This window comes from Caloenas nicobarica, chromosome 8 (assembly GCF_036013445.1).
Source record: "Caloenas nicobarica isolate bCalNic1 chromosome 8, bCalNic1.hap1, whole genome shotgun sequence".
NCBI classification, from domain to species: Eukaryota; Metazoa; Chordata; class Aves; order Columbiformes; family Columbidae; genus Caloenas; species Caloenas nicobarica.
In genome coordinates, this window is record NC_088252.1 from 7,944,530 (window position 1) to 7,967,837 (window position 23,308).

At 44.3% G+C, this 23,308-nt stretch overlaps 1 protein-coding gene across 2 annotated transcripts in view; it reads right to left on the minus strand.

Annotated features, from left to right (window-relative positions):
• Positions 1 to 23,087, minus strand: part of PIK3CB (phosphatidylinositol-4,5-bisphosphate 3-kinase catalytic subunit beta) — a 101,761-nt gene extending 78,674 nt beyond the window's left edge. Inside the window, exons 1-2 of one of the 2 annotated variants that reach the window (XM_065639836.1) lie at positions 23,020 to 23,087; positions 2,802 to 2,971 (exon numbers count right to left, since the gene is read on the minus strand). The gene's annotated coding sequence lies outside the window, so the exon portion shown is untranslated. Of the gene's footprint in view, positions 1 to 1,403; positions 1,487 to 2,801; positions 2,972 to 23,019 lie in introns of those variants that run through there. The other variant, XM_065639837.1, reaches the window with a different exon arrangement.
• Between the last annotated feature and the right edge of the window lie 221 nt (positions 23,088 to 23,308).

Consider the following 23,308-nt stretch of genomic DNA (forward strand, 5'->3'; position numbering starts at 1 on the left):
TCACAGAACTTCAAATCCTAAATTACAGTCCTGAAAACATAAATAATGTGTTACTGGGGTTTCTAGTAATGCCCAGCTTCAAAAACTTCCTAAGCCCAAATAAAGTTCAATATCGACAGTGTAACAGCAACATTGACTCAGTACATAACATTTCCTTTGGCTACACTTACCAGTCCCAATGAAATAAACTCATCATTGTATCTGGTGACAAGAAAAGTTGGTAAACGCAGAAAGGTTCTGGCAAAAAAAACACTTAAGTTTCCTTGAGTTTGGAATGTATGCAGCATCAGTCTGTGAGCACACGTGTTACAGCGAGACAGACCAGCGGTTCTGGCGTGAAAGGTTTCTGCTTCTCTCCTAGGAACTCTTTAGGACTCATCAAGATTTATCTCTCCCTTACACAGAAACAAGTCCTCATCTGTGGCAGACTTTAGTTGTCACTTCAGAAAGCATACAAGACAGCACGCTGCCAGTGACCGCTCTGCGCACTGCCCCCTCCGGGCTGCGCAGTGAGCATCTGACTGGAAATGCACTCCACAAACGCGGCTTTCCATGCAAATTCCTGTGGTTCAGAAGGAAAACAGTGCTCGGAAACTTAGCTAAAACCAGCCAGGAGTATCGAGTAACCTAAACGCCACGTTAAAAATCACAAAGCGAGCACTAAGAGTTCCCAGCCTGGAAAGATACATTCGAAAAAGTCACCAGGCTCCAGGCGAAGACCAAGCTTGTCCGGCGGAACCTCGCGGAGGAGAAGGCGCCGAACGCCCGAGGGGCCGCCGAGCCTGTGGCGGCGGAGCCCCCGCGGCTGCGGAAGGGCCGCACAGGCGCTGCCCCGCGGGCCGCACCGGAGGTGGCACGAGGCGGCGCCGCCCGCGCCCGGCACGCGGGAGCCCGGAGGCCGCGCGGGACGCCAACCAGCGCGCGGCGCAGCAGCGAGTCCCGGGGCGGCGGCGCAGCGACCCGCGGGCCCGAGGGCGCGGGAGCCACTTGTTGCGGCGGCCGTTCCCGCCGCGCGCTCCTGCACAACGCCGGCTCGCGGCGCGGCCGCGCGCAAAGGCGCCCGCCCGCTCCGCGAGGCCGCCGCCGCCCGCCCCGGGCCCCGCACCCCCCTCCGCAGCCCGCCGAAACCTTCCCCCGCTCGGTTGAGCAACTGCCGTGTCGCAACGAGCGGCAGCCGAGAAGTGCCCCCTTCCTCCGGAGCTCGGCGGCGCGGGGCGGGGAGCGACCGAAACGACCCGGCGGTGGGGGGCAGAGGGGAAGCCCCGCCGCACCCCCGCTGCCACGCAGACCTGGTGCCCCACCGGTCCGTCCCGTCCCCCGCCCCGGAGCGCGGCGCGCACTCCGCGGCACAGTCGACTCGGGCCGCCCAAGCCTCCCGGCCCGCATTGCCCGCGCACACGCACCTGTCCGGGCAGCGGCCGGCGCCGTCCCCCGCGCCGCGCCCCAGCCAGCGCGGCGGCGCTGTCGCTAGCGGGAGCCCGCTCCCTCGCGCCGCCACCGCTAACGGCCGCGCCGCGCGCTGCCGCCGCCTCCTCCGCGGGCACGGCGGGGGCGCCGGGGTTACCTTGGCAATCGCTTCGCCCTCGGGCCCCGCTCCGCCCCCTGGGCGCGGGCCGCCAACCCGGGCGCAGCTTTCGGTATCAAACTGCAGGCGGCGGCCAATCGCGCGGCGCGTCCCCGCCCCTGCTGGGCTCTCCCGGGCCCATTTTCCCGTGGGGACCGGAGGCGGCGGCGGCGAGGGGCCCCCACGGCCCGGCCCCGGCCGCACCCGGCCAGCGCTGCGGGGCTGGCAGCGAGGGGGAGCGCCCGACGGGCGTCCCGTCGCGAGCCGGGCCGCGGAGCCCCGCGCGAAAACCCCACTTGCGAGCTACAGCAGGACTCGCCCGCTCCCGCCGCCTGCCAGCCCCGCTTAGTCAGGAGGAGTTTCATTCCCCCTCCTGTTCGGCACTCCCGCATCGCCTTTCTCACGCGTGGTCGCGAACACCGCAGGCGCCCCGCAGCCTGCGGCTCCACAGCCCCCGCCGGCTGGCAGCGGACCGAACCGCCTGCGCTCACACTGAAAAGGGCTCATCAAAGAGCAGCTCTCCCGAAGCGGCTTTTGGAAATCAGCAGGGAAGACCTCATTATAGCAGCTTATCGCCTAGCCAATGACTTCCCTGATACATCCTCATTTTAAGAGTCTTGGTGCTGAGCTCTTAAGAATAATTGCATTGAAGCTAGTACATTAAAAAGTAGGTCGTTTTCTAAGGCTTAAAAGACACAATCAAAGAAAAACAAGGTGGAATGTAAACAGTAATGAAACAACTTTTGCATGCAGCTAGCCCCGTTCCCACCCACTGAAATCAGCAGCAACATTCCTACTGCCTTTAATGAAAATAGGGCGAGGCGTAGCATGTCCTTGTCCACATTCAAAAAGAGTATGATCATATTATGCATATTTTAACATCTCCATGTTAATAATCATGCCGTACTATTAGTCTTGTCTATTTTTCCTCTGTTCATTTTTCCAGTTACTCCAGTTTTGAAAACAGAAAGATGCATGGATTTACTTCCTCACCAGCTTCACTTACCAATTCTCAAGGCACTAAAAATTCATTAAATTTGGATTAGAAAACATCTAGGGGATGTTTAATTGTTTGTTCCAAAGAAACTAACCAACCACAACATGGATTAACAGGAAATTTATGGGAAGGACAATGATCTCCCCACTTATTTCAGCAAACAGGGGTTTTGCATGAACAGTGAGCACACCGAGCCAAATCTCAGTGGAAGGGCTGAAGTTAATGAGAAATCTTGCCTACCGCGTGTCAGCTGCCTTCCAAGCCCGTCTGTTGTATCAATTAATAGTTCCTCTTCTTGCTTTTAAACCAGCTGTTCTAAGGCCACTCAGCACTACAGGCATTGTTTCTGAACGTCATGTTCCTTCTTCGTACCGCAGGAGTGTGGTAACTTCACTTGACTTCCCTTCTTCCTGGGGTGGGGAAAAAAAAGTCAATAGATTGCAAAGGAAAGTAACTGGTTTAATCAAGCAAGTGTACAGATCATACAAAGACCGTATCATCTCTACGGATCGTGTCCTGTATAATGAAGTTCAGTTCAGCACATGGAGCCACTTGTCTATTTTGTTTACATTGCTACTGGAATACAGTTCTGAAAAATAAGGTATTAATGAAATCCAGTAGCGCAAAAAGTCCCAGATATGTAACTTTTCAAACCAGTCTAATACTTGTGGTTTTGACATTAAATGTTCCAGATAGTCTCGGCCTAGATATTCGAACTTTGGCTCACTAGTTGGCCTCACTGATGACAAATGGTTTTGTGCCTGGAAAGGCTAGATAATGTTTTTTAGAAAAGAGCTATTTACTCTGGATCTTGCAACATTAGGTTGTTGTTCTACAGGATCCAGTGCGGTCTTTGTAAAGTGTAAATCAACTAGGATGCGAGTGATTTGCTAGATTGGGCAGAGAGCTACAATCCAGAAACTTCAAAATCTGCTTCCTACACTGCCATCTTTTCAATTGAATAATGATGCCTTGAGGCATTTGTCATGCACAAAGTCGCAAGCACTTAATAATTGTCTTGTATAGTCAATTTCTCCTGTATTTGTGAATACACTTCAATGAAATCTGCTAACATAATTTTTTTCTGTAGGGTTGTAATCTCTGACTTCAAATCTCCTTTCCATTTTGTGTTTTAATGCCTCTAAATACATCATCAGTATTTAGCAGTTGGAGTAAAGACCTCTCAATCAGTAGTTATCAACATATTTCAGGCTGTAGTTTATCAACTTGCATAATATTGATGTTCTTGGCACATGTGGAGTCATTATGGACAGTGCGTGCAATATGGATACGGAACTTGTATTGAAACATCTTAAAGAATTGTTTTCATACCCTGTGTGGCAGTGGAAAAAAAACCTCAGACTTTAAATATCATTTTAATTTACAATTTCCTCATCTTTTGATTCTCTTCCTGCCCCCTTTACAAAACAACAAATGTTCTATTATTCTCAACCCCCCCAGGCTATTGTTACATGCGTTCTCAGTATAACAAAAGGGTTTTGTCTGAAAAGGCCGTATCTGAGTCATGTCTTTGCATGTGAAACAGCTGTACACCTAGGGCACATTCTTGGTCACTTGAAAATGTGTCATTTTCATCGTTCTGAATTTACATTATTTTAGCCCTGTGTCACTGCAGTGATCAGAAGTAAGGGACTAATGCACAAGTCATCTGCGTATCTGCAGACATCACAGAACTGTGGCAGCGGACCTGGACAGAGGGAGAAAGAACATGCAAGTGCAAAATGGCATGTGAAGGATGTTTGGCCCAATGTAGATAAAGCTGGTGTGAAAAAAATCCAAGTTAGTAAATCTAAAGGACAATGATCCAGAACACAGCTGAATACTGGGCAGGAGGCACTTAGAAATCATTTATTACAAAACTTAAATGCTCATAGTAACATGCCTCGTGTCTGATACTGTGATACAATGGCAACATCTACAAACCAAATCAGCTTTGGGTAGTTAATGCACAGGAACATTTTGTGGCAAATACAGAATAAGATGAGAATCTCTCATGAGTATTTATTTCCTAAAATAAAAAAAAAAAAAAAAAGGAAAAAAAAGACTTGTATTCAAAAACTGTGTGAGCAATCGTAGAGAGAATAATGGTCACTCTACACCGCATGGTCATTCCTTTGTCAGCGTGCTGCCTGCTGTCATCCAAATAAAAGACTTTAGAACATCTCATGTATGAAAAATAACATGACAGTCTCCTAAGTAGTCACTAGAGGAAATCCAGTTTGGATTGTAACATTCAAAATATAGCTTATCTGGAATCAACAGAACTTTTCCATTTTAAGTCCCTCCTTCATCTATACTAGGCAAAAAAAAATGTTCCCTGTTGCTTAAGGTAGTAGGGCTGTTACCATTTGGGGGACAGAATCTCTCATTAGTCACTGAAATTTAAGAGGTGCTAATAAGCAAAAGCAAATAATTTTGGCATGACTATCTCAAGCCAGAGATAATCACATAGATGTTTAGAAAAAATAAATCACAAGAATCAGGTTTAACTGTCAATGTCTATATTTAAGCTTCTAAAAAGGAAATACTCTGAGATTCTCAAGGAATTCCATATGTTAAAAGTATGTTTACCTAAGTCTATACCTGATTGCAGGTACTAGGTTAGAGTAGCACGATCCCATAACAGCCTCAGCTGATAAATAAGAGCTGGCCTGGACCTTCCCCACCCATCTCTGCAGATGTTAGACCAACGCCTGAGATCAAAGCTGGCCATTGCTATTAGGGCCTCTCCGAGTACACTCAAAGTGCTAGTGGCATGGTGAAAAACTCAGCATAACACACAAACTCAATTTTGGAAGCTTAACATTCCTTCAAAGGTGGTCTGTACACTCCATTGGTCTCTTTTCCTGCACTTGCACCCATGTGTGCGTCTATAATAAGCTTCTCTTTGTTTCTCACAGTGACTCCGGTGAAGGGGGAGCAGCAGCAAATAATGGACTGAGTGACATTCAGTACCAGACTGCAAATGCAGATGTCAGACAAAACGGATGCTGAATTTGGCTAATGAAGCTACAGCCTGCAGCAAGAGCAAGCAGCTTTTAGCAGTGCTTTGCTAAGCCAAGTTATTTAATATGTGTAATATTCAGTGAAGAAGTTCTCTGAGAACTTACAGCGTATGTACGGGAGCCAGAGAGGCAAACCTACAGCAGCACCTCAAACAGCCAGCAGCACCAGTACCCAAATGTTCAGCATCCTGGCACTTCACTGTTCAGTTCTGTCTACTGAATTCAGTGTTCGAGGCTTCTCATTTTAAAATTTTAAGCCTAACTTAAATGATGCAAGCCACTTGAAATAGAGGGCCTCTTCTTCAACCCCCCAACCTCCCCTGGCCACTGTACCACACCAGAAGTACCAGCAGGGCAGCTGATGGATGCAGCAGGCATGAGGGGGCTCAGCTCCTGCCCCTCTGCCCCGCTCAGACAAGCTGCCTGAGCTGGTGTGCAGCAGCAGGTCCCAGTGGGAGAGAGGCCTTAACCCAAAGTTCTGGAGCACCGGCTTTGGTTGTGACCCCACAGAGCACAACTGCTCCTCTCGGGCTTCCTAACTCTGGGTTGTGGACCGGGGGAATTGGAGAGTCCCTCTGTACTGAGGCTGCAAGTGTGCCAGGGAGAGCTGGGAGCTGAACCCTCCTCCCCTACCCTGCAAACCCACCCCAAGAAGGTACATCGTCATATTGCTTCCAAATCACAGGAACTCCAGGATCAGGAGCTCTTCCGCAGATACCTTTAAGTGGTGGCATTCTTGATCAATCTATGCCAACTCCACTGTAATAAATCAGCAATTTTTTATATCACTTATCTGTAGAGAAACTGGTTGAAAGTACTTAGTTGTCACTAATTCTATACAATAGTAAATGTATGTGTAGCTGCTTATTTTCTCCATCTGCTCACAGCAAACAGAGGTTTCTAGATATGGCTGTACTTTACAAGACAGCTTGTTCATGAGGTATGTGGACATCCACCTTATATCAGCCTGTGAAGATCAAAAAAACTGCTCAGAATTAAGAAGAATAAGGTCTGACTTTTTCCAAGCTGTCTGATTTTGCTGCTACTTTCTCTCTTTATATGTAAATATCTCTAAATAGTTTTTCATTTTTCCAGTTTCCTCACACAGATTTTGCAAAAATAGTTCCATTAATCAATACAAAACGAACTTCTTTCATCGAAAGCATCTTGAATAGCTAGTGCCTAATAAAACCAGGACTTCTGTTCACATATAACTTCACACAACACAGGCAAGTCTCCCACCAGCTGTTATCTCCTCTGCCCACTTTATAGGTCTGACCTCATACCCAATATTAGCATATTTTTGTAATAAAGAGAAGCACGGGATTGTTAGAATTGCCAGTTTTTAGATGAGGCACTGAGTTCCCTTGTGTTATTTCTGCTGACTTTTCTAATCAAATATAAAGATCCCATGACACATTTTAACAAAAAGTAGGGCACAGCCGGCTTATTTATTCTTTTACTAAAAATAGGCTTCAATGTCCAGCAGGTTGTAATGTGTTAGCACTTCAAGTGTAATAGCTGCTATACTTGCCCTGATACAGCTGTGTTACCAGTTCATCTTTGCAATATGCTGATTATGAAAATCAAATCTCAAGCTTCACAATTACTTCAGTAATTCCATTTTGCTAAAATGCGTACTAGGATTAGACTGTCCAACAATTGAAAAGGCAATAAAAGACTTCCCATCCTTACAGGAGGAATTTCTGACACCCTTCCAAGCACAGCACAGCATGTTTTACATCTCTTGGGTTAATGGTGTATTACTGTTCTCAGACAGAGGCAAAGACTAGGAAGAGATTCATTATGGGAACTGGAACACAAACGGTTTAAAGAAACCCATATCTCTCCGACCTTCTTTATATATTCATTTTCTAGCTGGCCTTTTTGTTAAGGCTATTCTGAGAACAGATACAACAACTGTGAAAATGAATAATGATCACAAATACTATTGAATCTATCACACTTTTTAATGACTATGGATAAGAAATATGCTATATTAGTTCTGAATTTGGCCTTGCAGAAGACTTTCAACTGATGTTTTTTCAAGTTTTCTTAGAGAAGCTAATTGTTCAGTCACAATGGTGCAAGTCAGGGTTAGCAAGCCTTCGTTTTGTGTAGAACTGCCATGAGCCAGAAAACACGGAGTCTTTAGCCCCTAAATTACACCAATGTAGTTATCCTTTGAGTCAAATACATTTAGTGACCTGCAGTACACAGTGAACATCACTTCTGAATTTGGTCATGTGCCATTTTCGTGTCATGAAAGACTTGCTCAAACACAAATCTTTCTTTTTCTCACACAAGTTACATGTCATGTGCAAACCAAAGAGATAAAAGCAAATGTGATATATTACTGCTGCCGTAAAACACAAGTACTGCATTAATGTTTCACTAGCCCATGCAGAAACATGATCAGTTTAATCTCATTGTTTATTACACACTACTAGAAAGCTAGTACATCTATACCTATCGATACCTACATATCAGAGCAAACTGAAAAAGTTCATGTAAAATTTTCAAAATCAGTAAGCACAAGAAAAATAACAAATTTTTACATGTAACATGCATGCAACATCATTCCTCTAAAAATATACATTCTCAGCTGCAAATGGACTGTTATTTTGAAACCCTATTTAAAAATCTCAGGTTTGAACTTCTCCCTGGTGAATGTGTTACAATTTTAATACCACTTATGAGTTTCTATTTTTGAAAGGACTAACAAAAATACATATATCTAGCATATAGGCATTCAAAAGGCATTTATAGATTTCTTATTAAGGATGTTCCAAGTGTGTAGAAACCTTTCATACTAATTCATGTGTCTAATCATATCAAACATTGTTTTGCTATAAAGCTGTTCTTCTACACTAAGATCAGTGCAAAAAGAGTCACTAAGACACACTGAAGTCAGTGGGAACCAAGAATATTCAGTGCTCTGCTGGAACAAACAGAAAAACTTTGATCTCACAGTTCTGTTAATTTAACTTCCTGTGATCGCAAGCCATGAAACCCACCCTCAGAAAAACCAGCAGTGACACATTTCAGAACAGCACCCATTAAGTGTTACTGACAGCCACTAAACAACCAACAAAGGAGAGATTCTGGAATACTCCTAAAATGCCAGTACATCTTCCCAAGCAATGCTCCGCACAGCCTTTTGTTGCTAGACACTCCAGTCATCCTGAATCAGAAAGACTTGTGTTATTTCTAGGAATTACATTTTAGAAAATTTCTTCGAGATATATGTGCATCATCTCAATTTTTTAGTCCTCAATAGCTAATGTTACTAAATCTGGCTAGGTGCCACCAAATAAAAAAAAAAAGCTGCAGCATAAGAGGAAAAGTGTATTATCACTTTCAAAACTAAGAAATTAAGCCTGCCTTCCTCTTTTGGAAACTCCAGGCTTTGTGCTAAATTACTTTTTACAACGTTTCCAGGTATTGATTAACCAAATCAAAATATGTGTGTGTTTCTCCCACTCTGTCTGGCAATCTATCACAACAAGTCTGAAAGCTTCATTTATATGACTCATACGCCTTTAGATTAAACAACTATACAGATGATGCCAAGTCGCTATTTATCGCAGCTTTGTCAGCGCAACAAATCATTCAGCAGGTGAATCATGAAATTACTGTCTGTGTGAATGCTAAGTAAACACAGAGGGAAGCAGAGAGATCCCAGCTTAGCTTCACGCTTCCCCATCTATTTCTCCTTCACTGTATCACTGAGACATTGCTACCATGAGCAAATTCTTGCCTTTTTCCCCAAGGGCAGCCCATTTGGCTGCAGTTCAGAAAGTCCTTCAGGTGCATGAGGAAAACTGAAGCACACACTAAGTAGTTTGCTCAGGAGAGAGCAATTGCTGCATGCACCTCCGAAAGGGAAAGTGGGCTTTCATTTCCAATATGAGAAGCGCATCCATTTAAATGGCTTCACCATTTAGTATGTAGCTCCCCTGCTTGGAGAGGGCTCACAGGGGGCTTTTGTTGCAATTCTGCTTTACAATGAAGACAGACTGACAGGATATCACTGCTCAGAGAAAGGCGAGCCATCTGGACAAGGTTAGGTCACCTCTGCAAGAGAACACATTCCAGCACTTCATAAAAGTGTGGCTGAAGAGCATTTTTTTAATTCCTGGAATGTACCTCATTGCCAAAGAAGGCAGCTATGCTCAGGAAAGTATTCCATGGGGAGCAAACAAACTCTTCTGCAAAGCCATTCCTCCTTGCTCCGCCTCAGCTGATATTACACAAGTTGAATAATGCATGTCAAGGTATTAAGTAACATGTAAACATTTCCAGTAAATGTTTCTGCTGCAGGCCTTGGCTTAACTGGTATTACTTCCCTCTGTGATAGTAGAAAAATAACTTCCTCTGTTTTTCTGCACCTAAAGCTTAATATTAATGAAGCATTTCCTACCAACCAGTGACTGGAATCTCCCTCCTCCCCTATCTCCCAATATAGATTTTAAACCCCTTGAAAACTTACCTAATGAAGCCTTACTCAGAGGTGTCCTCTGAAGATCTCTGATTGGCCTCATAGCCTATGCAGTGGGGTTACATGATGTCCCCAGAATATTACAATCCTGGTAACATGTTTAAAGACAACTAACAAATTCGAATCAGAAGCAAGTTGGGTTCTTCTCATGCCACCCTGGCTTCCCATCATGAATTGTCTGATTATATTTCCCCCTCCCCCAATTTTGAGATTAAGTATTTTCACATGTTTTTCCCAAGGGTGTGAGAGCACAGTGTTGGGAAGCTACAGTTCTTGTCAATCTGTCAGAGGAAATCCCCTTGGAATTTAGTATTGCTTTAGGCCTGCACACTGTTTGCACAGCATATGCCAGTAATTCCTTTTCCTTTACTGTCTATGACACTCCACAACAGGGGCAAATGCAGCTCTGAGCCAACTAACCAACAGGGGATGTGCTTAAAAGCTAAAACATCACTGGGGCAAAGACGAGTTCTTGAATCACCTCAGTGAGACTGAGAACCATTAGTCCCAAGGGAGAGCTGCTCGAGGAAATTTCTGGGATTTTCCACTGGAATTTATACTTTCTCAAAGGGTTTTCTGTAGCAGAGACTGACCTAGGGCCAAGTATCTCAGGAACGCCCAGGAAACATCACCAAATTCCACTCTGAAAAGTGCTTGGGCAAAAACTTTGAACAGAGCTGTTGAGTGGGAAAGTAAGTCATGCATTTTCTATAACTTTTTCCAGGTATAAATTATTTATTCTAATTTCTGCTAACTGCACAGGGCTAAGAGTTGTGGACTGAGTTGGATTGTTCTCCTTTGTGTAAATGAATCGTTTTCCTGGCAAACTTGCAGCCCAACTGAGGACATGACACCGGCAGCACTAAACATTACCTAGAGCTAAGGGTCTCACTGATTCTGAAACATCTTTCACAGTACACAAAGATGCTTGAAAAAGAAAAAGCTCAATTGATCTTCCAAGCTGAAAGTAGGGCAAACTAACACCGGGTTTTAATGGGGTTTTGATAGGGCTTCATTAGCAATGTGGCATAACAAAGCACAAGAACAGGAGATTAATCACCTGTTTTGACATTTGCTGATCATTTGGCTCCAATAGAACTTTTGGAAGACTGTCTTAAAGTTAAATTAGTTTCCCTTGGCTTTGTTATTTAGTTGCAACAAGACTGCTCCCATAGACAAACTGCAACTAGTAAGAAATGTGCTCCTCTTTGGGCAATGTATGGAAATCAGAAGTACCAGAGGACAACCTCCTCCAAGCCCCTTCTTTTCGCCTGCTTACAGCAGCCTTTTTTGCCTGATCTCCCACATCTGGACGAGATCTGGATGAGTAATGGATTAGTGGTACTGAATATCACAGCTCCCAAGGCCACCAGGTCTCAGTAGGCTTCCCCACCTCTGCATAACTGCAGCACCAGCATCAGTCACCGTTCAAAGAAAATAAAGCATAGGAAAACATGAATTATGGCCACCATGGCAAAATCAGGTCACAGTAACATGAGAACTATTGTACACACCTCAGTAACTGATGTGGGCCTATTTTTATGTCCGGGCTGATCAGGACAGGCACAAAGCAAAAACCATGCCAGAACGAGCCTGTCCTGCTCATAAAATTGTTTCCAGCAATGCAGCAACGAGTTAATGATTGTATTACAGCTATCACAGGAATGCCAGTGCTCAGTAAGGACTGTTTTGAAGAAAGGTTTTTGAATGCTACTTCCCTGCTGCTTTTAGTTCCCCCAGAGAAGAGGAACTATTGGAAAGACCAAACCATCCGCAAACACCTTTAGAAAAAGCTTTGGGTAGCCACTGCTGCTTTCCTAAGAAAGAGTTACTCACTGCATTCTTAATTCTTCTATATACCGTGAAATAATTTTTTTTGGTGAAAGACCAATAAAACTACTGATTTCCAGACTTCTAAGAACATTACTGCTCAGGCTAAGTGGACTCTCAGAAAGACCAGGGGCTTCTGGACTTTTCAAGAAATTATATTCAACTGAAAATCTGTTTATTTTCACTCAGGGCACTCAGAGCACCAAAGCTCAGGTTATAAACTCCCTATACAGCAGGGGATGTGATGACAGCAATAGAAATGCATTTGCACTCTCCTTTTTCTCCTCCACCCACCCAGGACCAGATGCAAACAGCAGCGTGTCCCCTGCTCCTGCCCAGAGAGGTCTCTCCAGGCCCCGGGGAAGGGGCCAGTGTCCGCTCCAGCCTGTGCACCAGCAGCCCACAGGGTAACGCAGGACGCGGTGCTGCAGAGGAGAGGGGATTTCCTGAGGAGGCTTATTACTGTGTACATTGCGTACACGTATAGATGTATATAATCCTCACCCGCCTGCAACTTCACAGCAATTTGGCCTTCTATCTTTTAATGCATGCAAGAAATGACAGACCTCAGCCTGACATCCACCGGAACCTTGTTGTTCCAAAGCTGGGTCTGGCAGGACTACAGCAGCCCCTGCACAGCCTCCCAGCCCTCTTTGCATGAGTCCTATATACCACATCCCACCAGGCAGCTGGATGCAGACTCGTTATCCGGCAGATAATGATAACTAGAGAAGGCCAAGACTGGTTGCTAATGAGAGCCTGTACACATCTGGCATATGGAAATGTTTACATATCTGTCTACCCCTAGATCTGTATCCTTACTACTGTACACTAACTCACAGAGCTTCGAGCAGAGGACTTTGGCAAGCCTATATCAGCTGCAGTCATCCATATTTTGAACTACAGTGAACTGCTAAAGCAAAGCAGGGATGTAATACTATTAAACGAGAGCACACTGCCTTCAACTATCCCATGCACATCCAACAGCATTTTTCATGCCACCATACAACTAGTACAAACACAGGATCATTTAAACTCAAACTTCAAACACATCCTTACCTTGTCATTAAACTATATTTAAAATTCCTTTTGCCAAGTACAACTTCCAGGTAGGGTCAATCAATCACAGTGTGGACTAGAGGGGCATTTCAGGATGGCAAAAAGTGTCAAGTATAATATCATCTCTTGTGCACCTTAAAAGTGCCATGTTTGTATTAGTATTAGAGATGCATACCTCACCTCTTCTAATCTTAGTCACAACTCAAACTACCATCTTTCAGAGATATATGTTAAAAAAGAAATACACACAGATATGGAAAATGAGGCGCTGTTACAGGATGTCAGGTTTTCTACCAAAGAATATGCCATTACGCTTTGTGTCTCAGTCATTTTACACAAAGCTATGAATTGATGATGCTCAGCTAAATTATTATTTACCATAAACATACCTTGAAAAACTGAGCATGATTTTCCTTTGTTGTTTTCTCTCCTCCCCCCATGACAACAGCTGAGGGAATAGACATGCAGTTCTGTAGTGGCTTGGCCATGTGAACTCTATTAAAAATGTGATTATTTCGAGTTGTTAAAGATCAGGCGATAACCTCCCTCAAAAGATGAAAAAATATGAATAGATCCTAATTAATATCTGATAAAGAAGTGAGGCTGTTGCAGTGTGTAAACTCAATTAGAATAACAATGTAGGGAGACTCAACAAAAGATGCTCTGTGTTTCTCATTACAGCGGGTAATAGATCCTCCAGGGCACTGCCCCTTCCAGCGCTGTCAGCACGCAGAATATTGCCATCCTGTCACACTGTTTTTCCACTCCCTGCTAAGATATACCTGAAAAGTCCTTTTGTCGTGTAGCTTAAAAGGACAAACCAGTATCCCATACTACACATCTTGCCTGAAACAAAGTATTTTGAAATAAGTCCTTCTGGGCAAACTCTGCATATATCACACCCTTAGTAAGATGAGTCTTAACATAACATTCAAGCACACGTGTTCAGTGAGCACATGTAAGTGCTACCGCACACCGGCTGCACCTGTGGCGTTGCCTGCAGACCATCAGAAACCTCAGCTATCACAACATTGCTCCTCCCAGTCTCTACACTAAAAATGAGTTTTCTACCTGTGTTTCGTACTGATGGGAACATGCTGTCGCAGCTGATACACACGACACATTCACTCAGTACCAAAAAACTAATCTGCATATTAGCAAAGTGCTTTGCACTTAGCGGATGATGGTACATAAACACATTAGGATTAGATTCAAGGCTACTAAAGTCTGAAGGCTATAAATGAATGCCTGCATAGCAAGTTTATTGCCAGTTCTGCATTACTGCAGTTGCTTCATTCAAGTTCTTTGACAGATACCGAGATACTGTCTATGTAAATTAACATTCTGCCTTTTTAATGCACAGAAAAACACCATTTGCTTTGCACTATCGGTCTGCAGTGATCGATTCCACATATCCACACATGTAACCTTACACACACAAGCAATCCTGCCAAGTTCAACTGTTTTTCCAAACCAGTCTGCACTTAGCACATCGGGTTCTGTACATTTTGCCCTTTTCCAATTCATCCCATCTGTTTATAGCCTTTCCATCTAGTTGACTGTGATTTTCCAAGGTTTCAAATTCACCTTTTTCCTTTCAGTTTTTCCTATCTGATGTACACTGTAATGGTATTAAGGGGAAATTTATTAAAGAACTAGCTTAATTAAATTTCTTTCCACAGTGTTTCTCCAAATTGTCCAGCTGAGTGTGACCTGTTCAAAGGTATTTGGCAGAAGACTGTCATTTGTCAAGTTATTTTTCCAGTTTTTGTCAGTATGAGTTTTAAAATCAGTATCAAATGATTTCGTTATATCAGATTTTAAAAAAAAGCTCTCTAGCAGAGCTGACATCTTTTAGTCTAACTCCTTAAAACTGCATGAGACAAATTAAGTACATGGTGGAAAAAACACACAGAAGTCTGGTTTGTGGCCAAAATTCCACCTGGACATAGAATAGGAGGGAGAGAAAAACTACATATTTTGAACAGTATTTCCCAACTGTTTCTTAGGAATTTCTTTCTTAATTTCAAATCAACAGTAGTGTCAAATTAACAAGGCTAGATCTGGGCTTAATGAGATCCAGTGAAAAAATAATGGGACAACATCTCATTGTGCTGCCTTGCCATCTCCAATAAGTGATGTGTCCACGGCACACACAGACCAAGTTGCTTATTTCTTACGGCTTTTATTAACCACTGATTGGTGTGTTGGTTCTGGATGCTAGGGTGGAATCGGGAGACCAGTTCCAATATCTTCTTACAGTTGCTGGTAAACTGTAGCTATTTTAAAAGATCGAGTATGACAGGTCAGAGAGAGAGGAACAAAGAGTTTTATTCATGGAAAAATCTTACTAGACTTCAAAGCAAGTCATATGAGAGATATATGAACAAATATTTTTATAGCTTGTGCTTAAATTAGAAAAAAGATCAAAAAATCTCAATGTCCCTCGTGAACTCCCTCCCTTCTCTCCACATTCTCCTATTCATTTTGGATGATACACTGTCCCCTTTATTTTTTTCCTAGCCTTGTCTCTCCACTATTCCCATCGTGCTGCATCTTGGCTTCATGTTCACTTGTAACCATGTTTGATTCAGAGATGTGATGCACCAAGTTCTGGCACTTTGGAAATCTGGGAATTCCCAGCTATGAAGAGACCTCCTGCAAACCAGGCTTTAGTTAAAAAGCATAGGAAGAAAGAACAAACAGCAAAACCTGAGACTGCTTGAAATTATGGAGTTGTGTCCTAAATGTTCCCAGTTTAAAGCAAGGCAATCAAACTACACTGGCATAAGCAACTTAAATTGTCTAGGATTATTTTTAGTATTTTAGTTCTACGAAGTACACAGAAACCACAACTACACCACTGTGCCAGAAATCCCGAGAAGCGGGGCTGCCCTCTCAGGGCACATATGAGCGCATCAGCCCTGCTGCAGGTTCTGGCTCCGTTATTTTATCTCAACCAACCTGCCTATGCCTCCCAGTAACTGCCTAAAAATAACCGTAGCAACAGAGTATGCAATAATGAGACTTAAAATTGCTTGTATTTTAGAGGTGAAGAAAATAAAAACATGCCACATATGCCACGTGCTTTTGTTACTACAGCATGGTTTCACAAACCTGTAGAGCTTCAGGGAGAGAAAGTACTTTTGGTCGGCAGCCTGAGCACTGGCTGCCTGCACACAGAACCTCTGCCACCCACCGCCGCTCGAGGAGCTGGACTTGGCTGTGAAGCTCAGCCTAGCAAAGGCAGACAACTGAGCTTCGGGCAGAACCACGTGGAAAGACTCTTCTTTCTGGTTCACTTAGCACCATGACATATTTCAGAAAACAAGCTCAGCATACGGCCCCACTGCTTCACTTCACAGGTGTCTCATCTGTCTGCTAGGTCCTGTTTTAGATCAGAAGGCTTTAGTGCTGCCTCATGTATACATTATGTCCTCCTCCCACTACGAAGGGTGGAGACCCTTGTGGGAACAGTCGCTACCAGCCCCTGGTACACCAAGGCTTCACTGTATTGCGGCTCTGACTGTGCATCTCTGGGGGATGAAGACAAACAGTGCACCTGCACCCAAATGTCAATATTCAAACCTAATGGTACCACATATATCCAATGATATCCCAACAAAATGAGTACGAAGCCAGAATCTAGCTCTCCTAATAAGCAACGTTCAAATGCACTTCATAACAAGGTAAGAAATGTGCCAACATGTCAGAGGCAAAAATCAGTAGGAAAAAGGCCATTTCCTCACGCACTGACTTTTGGAACTCGATCAGAACAAGCTCACTGGGTGAGGCAGAAGCACTAGCAGTTAACCAGCTGAACAGGAGGGAAAGAAAAAAGGGGGAGGAGGGAGAGGAGAGGAGAGGAGAGGGAGTGAAAACTGTTTCCACGTGAATACTTTCCACATGAATATGTAGCACCAGCAAAACTGGGCAGCTACATTAGAAACCACTTTTGCACACTTGCAGAATTTAAGTTTTGAAGTAACCCAAGGCAGTAATTTTCTGAGATGTAGTAAAATATAGATAGTGACTTTTGGCTTTGGAAGAAGAAATAATGAGAGCAAGAGGCAAGCTTCTAGCTGGATGAAAAACTCTGGCTACACAGAAAACAATCTCTAAAAGACGTAAAGGAAGCCACAGCAGTTACTTGGACTTACATCTGTGTAACAGAACAGAATTTAAACAAGACAGTGAGGTATCCCTACATGGTAGCAACTGCTTTACTGATAGGTATAAACAAGTTTATAGCCTCAGAAGATTGCAATCTCCCTTGCCATACAGGAAAAGAAAAGCGTTTCTTTTAGAGGAACTCAGAGTTACTCAACAAAATTAATCTTCTAAAACAGGAAATCCCTGCCAAGACAGGTGGAACTATAATACGCTCGTTGTGCAGCTGGGGAACATGAAAAATGGGATTTCCGTGTTCCCATCTCACTCACCAAAAACAGGGCGCAAATACTGTAGATAAAACACGCAGCTGAAAAATCGGGGTGGTAGGGAGGACGGGAGAGGGAGGGGGACGGGACGGGGAAAGGCAGGTTAAAAAATTGAAAGGAAGACTGTAAAAATCACTTAGGTCATTCACAAGAAAGTTCCCTACAGTATTAACTAAGGTTTGAGCCCTTCTGAGGAAGTTACCATCACTTTGCAAGCTTAGTTATCAAAGACAATTCATCTGAATCTGTATCACATGAAACAAAGTTGAGAGGACACTTCGCTGACTTCTGATGTCACCTGTACTCCTGAAGGAGCCCTGTCATAGGTACTGACAACACCAGCTTTTCTCAGTCATCACTTTGTTCTCTATAATTGTATTTTTAAATATAGTTTACACTGTTACGCATTGGACCACGTCACAAAAGATGAATGGCAAGACAGAAATATCTTTGCCATTGAAATAATACTTGGGTTAAAAGTCAAGATAGAAATAGACATTCCTTTTTAATGCTTACTTGTCTGCAGCATTTTAATTGGGGAGGCACATAGGGGAAAAGGAATATAAGCAGATATTTACATTGCTTCACATTTCTGTGTTTGTAATAGGAAGCAAAAAGTCTTAGGGACACATGGAGATGACATGTCACCGCTGCTGTAGGGTATGCCCTGCACTCGCTGCTCCCAGCACTGAGGCTGTGTTTAACCTCAGCTTCGGAAAACCAGCATTTTTCATGGCAGCTTATTTCAGGCTCCACAAAGCCACCTGTGTCAAAAGACCATCAGAGGGTAGATTTCAGTGGAACTGAAGAAAAAATGGTGTCAACAATGAAACCGACTAACACAAAAAGCAGCACCAAAGCTTTGCTTAGACTGGGGAAAGTTCAGTAAGTTACTGATGGAGAGCCGTAAGGGTGGGATGCTCAAAGGTATGTTTTCATCAGAAGAGTAGTGCCTCATCATAAAACTTGAGTACTTCTAACCATATGAAGTGACCCTGTCCCCTCTGATACCTCAAAGCAAGTGAGTAGCTAAACCCAGAACAGATTAATTTCCTTTAACTACAGATAAATCATCACCACACCCGCTCACTGAGGGAAATCTAAATATTTAATATTAATAAAAATCATGCAGGGGCAGGACTTTTTTTTTCTTTCCTACAGGTACACACAAGCAGCTCCCTATTTAGGCTATTAGAAGGCTAACTTTTCTCACACATACAGTTCAGCTGATATACTAGACAGGGATTCACGTTATTATATTACTTTCTCATGAATTAATATTTTATTGCTCCATTTTCAAAAGTCATTGAGCCCACAAGACACTTTAGTAGTCAATGTAATACGGTACCGCACAACAAACGCACGCTTGCAATACATGCAATGGAGGCAGTAAAATGAGTAAGATTACATAGCTTGTCTTTCATGTCAATCTGGATACTAGTTCCAGCAAGAAACTAACATATATTCACCAAAACAGATGTCCATCAAAGCCACAAAAGCAATTTAATGCTTACACGTGTGCTGACAATATTATGTCAGAGCTGTGAGTGACCCGACGAAGGAGGCTGTAGGTAGAACAGAAGTGCAAGCTGGTCCCAAATGTCCATATCCTCTTCACCACCATTAAGTCCATTCTCAGTCTGGCCTCTGTGATCCAGGCTGCTACACTCAATATTGAAAGTAAACACATAGGAACAATGGAAAACTATTTTCCTCCTGGCCATATTGGTGAGGTAAGGTGTTTAATTGAATGAGAAGACAAAAATTATCCTGTGATTCAGCAGACATGTTCTTCCTCTTAAGATGGATTGGTAAGACACAGAATTGAATGTAAGGCAACTTTGGAATGCTGAGATAGTGTCACCACATTTCGCTTTCTAGAAGACAAAATGAAAGCCCTGGTTTTAGTTGCTACATTAAGTAAGGAGGGAAACTATTTTATTTAAAAAGCAATCCTAAATTTCTGGCAAATTACAAGGTTCAGGTTGGCTCTAAAAGGAATTTGTGTCAGCTGGAGAAGGGCATCTATGTGAAAGACTAATAATAATGAAAACCCAACTCTTTAAAAAGTAGAAGTAATGCTTGTTGAATTTGTCATCACCTGCAAGACTGGTTATGTTAATAATCCTTCTCATTAGGCCAAGTACACTGAAAATAATTAATAGTTTGCAACCTTCCCACAGAAGTTTCAGTGCCAATGTTTTGACTGACTACAATAAATAAAAAAATATAATCCCAAATATTCAGGCCTTGAACACAAATATCTGAGAAACTTCCATGAAAAATACTACTAAACCTCTCTCTCACAGCATTACCCTGTCGAAGGTAATTGAGTTCCTGAATCACAGAGTCACTGGGGAGTTTCGGTCTCACTGCTCACAACTCTTTATTTAAGGTCCGTTCTGTACAAGAAATGGAGAGGCTGATTTGATATATACGCACAGGGGCCCCAGCACTGAGTTCCGCTGAGCTGCCACAATGCTCAGGAGTCAGAGGGTGAGAACCAGGGTACTGTGATGCCTTCAGGGGAAAAAAAAATAAAATAAAATTTTAAAAAAAAGTCAAAGCTTAGCTGATGTGATATTTAGGGGGTGCTCATTAAATCCTGGAGTATACCTGTCCCACTGAGCAAGCTCCTTCCTCCTCTTGTCTGAAGTAGCTGTGAAACAATGGTCAATTGGTAACATGTCTCAAGCCAGCAGTGAGGTACATCTGCAAGGACGCAGGACTGTGAGAGAAGATGAAGAGAAGGAAATGGAGAAGAAAGCAAAAGATGGAAGTGAGGAAGGTCAGAAGGTTGTTTATACATTTACAATATCTCTAAAATAAAGTCACACCCCAGAGAGATGCAGGTGGCAAACTAATTCCATTAGAAAAAACACAATGGTTCAGAGACAAGGTTCATTTTTGCCAAGTATCCTGTTTCCAGCACTGCCCATGTCCAGATGTTACAGAGGAAGGTTCCCAGCCACACTGTCTGACAAACTTAAATGTAACTACTGCAGGACAGGCCAGAAAAGCTTTGCTAAAATTCACCACCAAGTTAGACAAATATTATGCAAGGCAGAAAATAAGATCCACTATTTGGAACATGGCATCCCCAGTCATAAAGTTTAGAACCTGCTCATGACATTTTTCCCTGAAAACAGCACTTGGTACAGCAAACAGCATCCCAGCAGAACTCCCAGGTCCTAAAAACTTTCATGTATGCCTCAAAAGTGTGGGAAATAAACCTGGCTACTCACCGCTCTGTTAGGCTAGGAACTAGGCAACTAGCATACAAAAATCCACCAAGGCATGAAAGGGACTGGTATTGGCACATATACCACGTAGGCTTTTGGACCAAAGCATAAAGATTTATACAAGCCACCTACTCTCTGAGAAGAAAGTGCCACACCAGGATGACGTGGAAGTTGGGGTTTCACTCATGGATGCTGTCAAGGCGAGAAACAGACAAGACTGACTGCATTCATTTCTCATCCCTCCATTAATATTGAACCTTAATAACTGCTGCCTGGGGCTGCTGAAAAAACTCCCTTCATGGTGTTTTCCTACTGAAAATCGTGGCTTTCTCCAGAAGAGGGAAAAAAAAAAAAAAAAAAAGCTTTCCACTAAAAACACTCTGTCCGGTATTTCAGTATTTTATTTCTAAAACCACCAGATCTACTATGTTTTTCAACAAAAACTTGGTTTTGAAGCAGTGCCTCACTGGAGCTGTGGTTCAGTCACCCTGGATGCACTCGCCAGAGCACAACCTCCCACCAGGCGGTGTGAGATCACCCAAAGGGGAGATGATGACACATCTGGGGACATACAGCCCAGCCAGGGAAGCCCGTCTGCAGTTGAGTCAAAGCTGTCAATCAAAAGCATTCAAAACTTTAAAAAAATATACTGCAAGTGTTGGCAAAAGTAATATGCTTCGCTTTAAAATTTTCAGCAAAATAATGCATTTGGTGATCAGGTCTGCTCCTCACCACTTCTGGGAACCCTTAAGGCTGTCACTGCTAAAGATGAAGCCAATTACATCAGGAGACAGGAGGCCCCAGCAACAGGAGCCTCAGCCCAGCACTTCCAGACTCTTCCCATGCTTGAGAATTGCAAGTACTTGGCTGCTCCTTCCCCTTTCTTCCCCTCCTCAAGCAGCTCAGCTCCAGTACCCGTCCACAGTTATTGCCAAAAGGGACTAAGCTCACCATGGAATGTTGCGCATCATCCGGATAACGTCAAAGATTAACTCGCTGATCTTTATATTTAATGTACAAAAACTATTACTGGAACATCACTTTCAAATGTTTAACAGATCTGATCTGGGGGCAACTGATCACCCATAGTGACTCAGTAGCTCTCTTACAGGACATAAAGTCTGCAAGAAGCCAAGCACACCTACGTGCGTGCAATCAAGGCTCTGGTCTTATCAGCCCCCTCCCAGTCTGCCCATGCATTAACAGGTCATGGACCCAAGTAACCTCCTACATGTTACAATTGCCAGTAAAATATAATAACCCAAAACTGAAAACAAAAAATCCAATCTAAGAGACAAACTTGCTGATAATTTTGAGACGAGCTCATACAATGAGACACTGGTTGTCTCAGTGCTCCAAGTGAGCAGCTTAATTGGAAAAGAAAAACAGGGTGATTAATCACAGCTAAGGAAAACACCTTGCTACAGAAGATGGGCAATATTAATGCGTCACATTATTTAAAAATTTGAGGTTACAGTTCGGGACAGCACATTTGGAAAACATTCAAGGAAAAAAGGATGAAATGTCGCTTAATTGGTGAATTCTTCTCATTAGCACCCTAAACAGTTTGACACATGCTGGCAGGCAGGAGGTGTTGGCCTCAGACACACTGCCAGCCACACTTCCCCACTCCCCGCAGCTGCCAGACTTTCCTGAGGTTTGGAGGTTTCCCTCCTGGAGGCCCTGTTCCCATTGCTTTCTGGTAAATTAGCCTCTGTAGTCACAGCTCCTTGGCAGGATTGATTCTTTTTTTTCCTCCCTGTTTTCTTTTTGATCCAGCAGCTTCTGATCCTTTTTCAATCACAACCCCTCTTCTCATCCCCTCCTCTCAAAAAATTGAATGAGACCCCAAAAGCACCTCCAGGGAGGGAGGATTCACCTCCTGGAGATGCACCACCGTGAAGGACTGAGAAGCCACTCAACCAGCATCCACTGAAGTGGGACAGAGGAGCTTTCATAAAATTAAAAAGCCCCGGACGCCAGCAAGAAGGAGGGGACTACACCAGAGTCCCCACAGCCAGGAAGGAGCCGGCTGTTAGTAGATCGGAGCAGGGACGAGCTCATCTCTGTCGCCGCAGAAGCCGATGCCCGGCCGAGGCTGTCGCGGCAGAGGACCAGGCAGGACCAGGCTGTCCCGGTCCCTCAGCCCGGGCTCTTCCGCAGCGCCCAGCGCAGAGCGGCGCCGTCCCCGCGATCCTCTCCCAAGGAGCGCTCAGCGGCAGCTCAGCCCCGCTCCCGCCCCGCCAGCCGCACAGCCCAGCCGGGGAGGAAAGCCGCCCGCCGCGCCCCGGGCTCTCCATGCTGGGAGGGGGTCGGGGGAAAGGTAAAAAGTGCAATAAAGAACAAGACCCGCTGTCCTACCCGGCTCTGCTGGCGCGGGCCCGTCTCCTGCAGGCTCGCACCGACACGGCGTCCCCGGCCCGGGTTGCCCGCCCCACCCCGGGGCCGACCGGCCGCCTCCGCCTCCTTCGCCTCTTCCTCCTCCTCTTCCTCGGCCCGGCCCCGGAGCAAAGGCACATTTATACCTAAAGGTTATTTGGCATGGGGTATCCCAGGCTGCAGCGGGGCTGCTGGCACCCCGCTCCACCCAAGGGCTCCGGGACAGCTCCTGTTCTTTTCCCAGGCATTGGTCCTTCGGGAGCACCTCGGG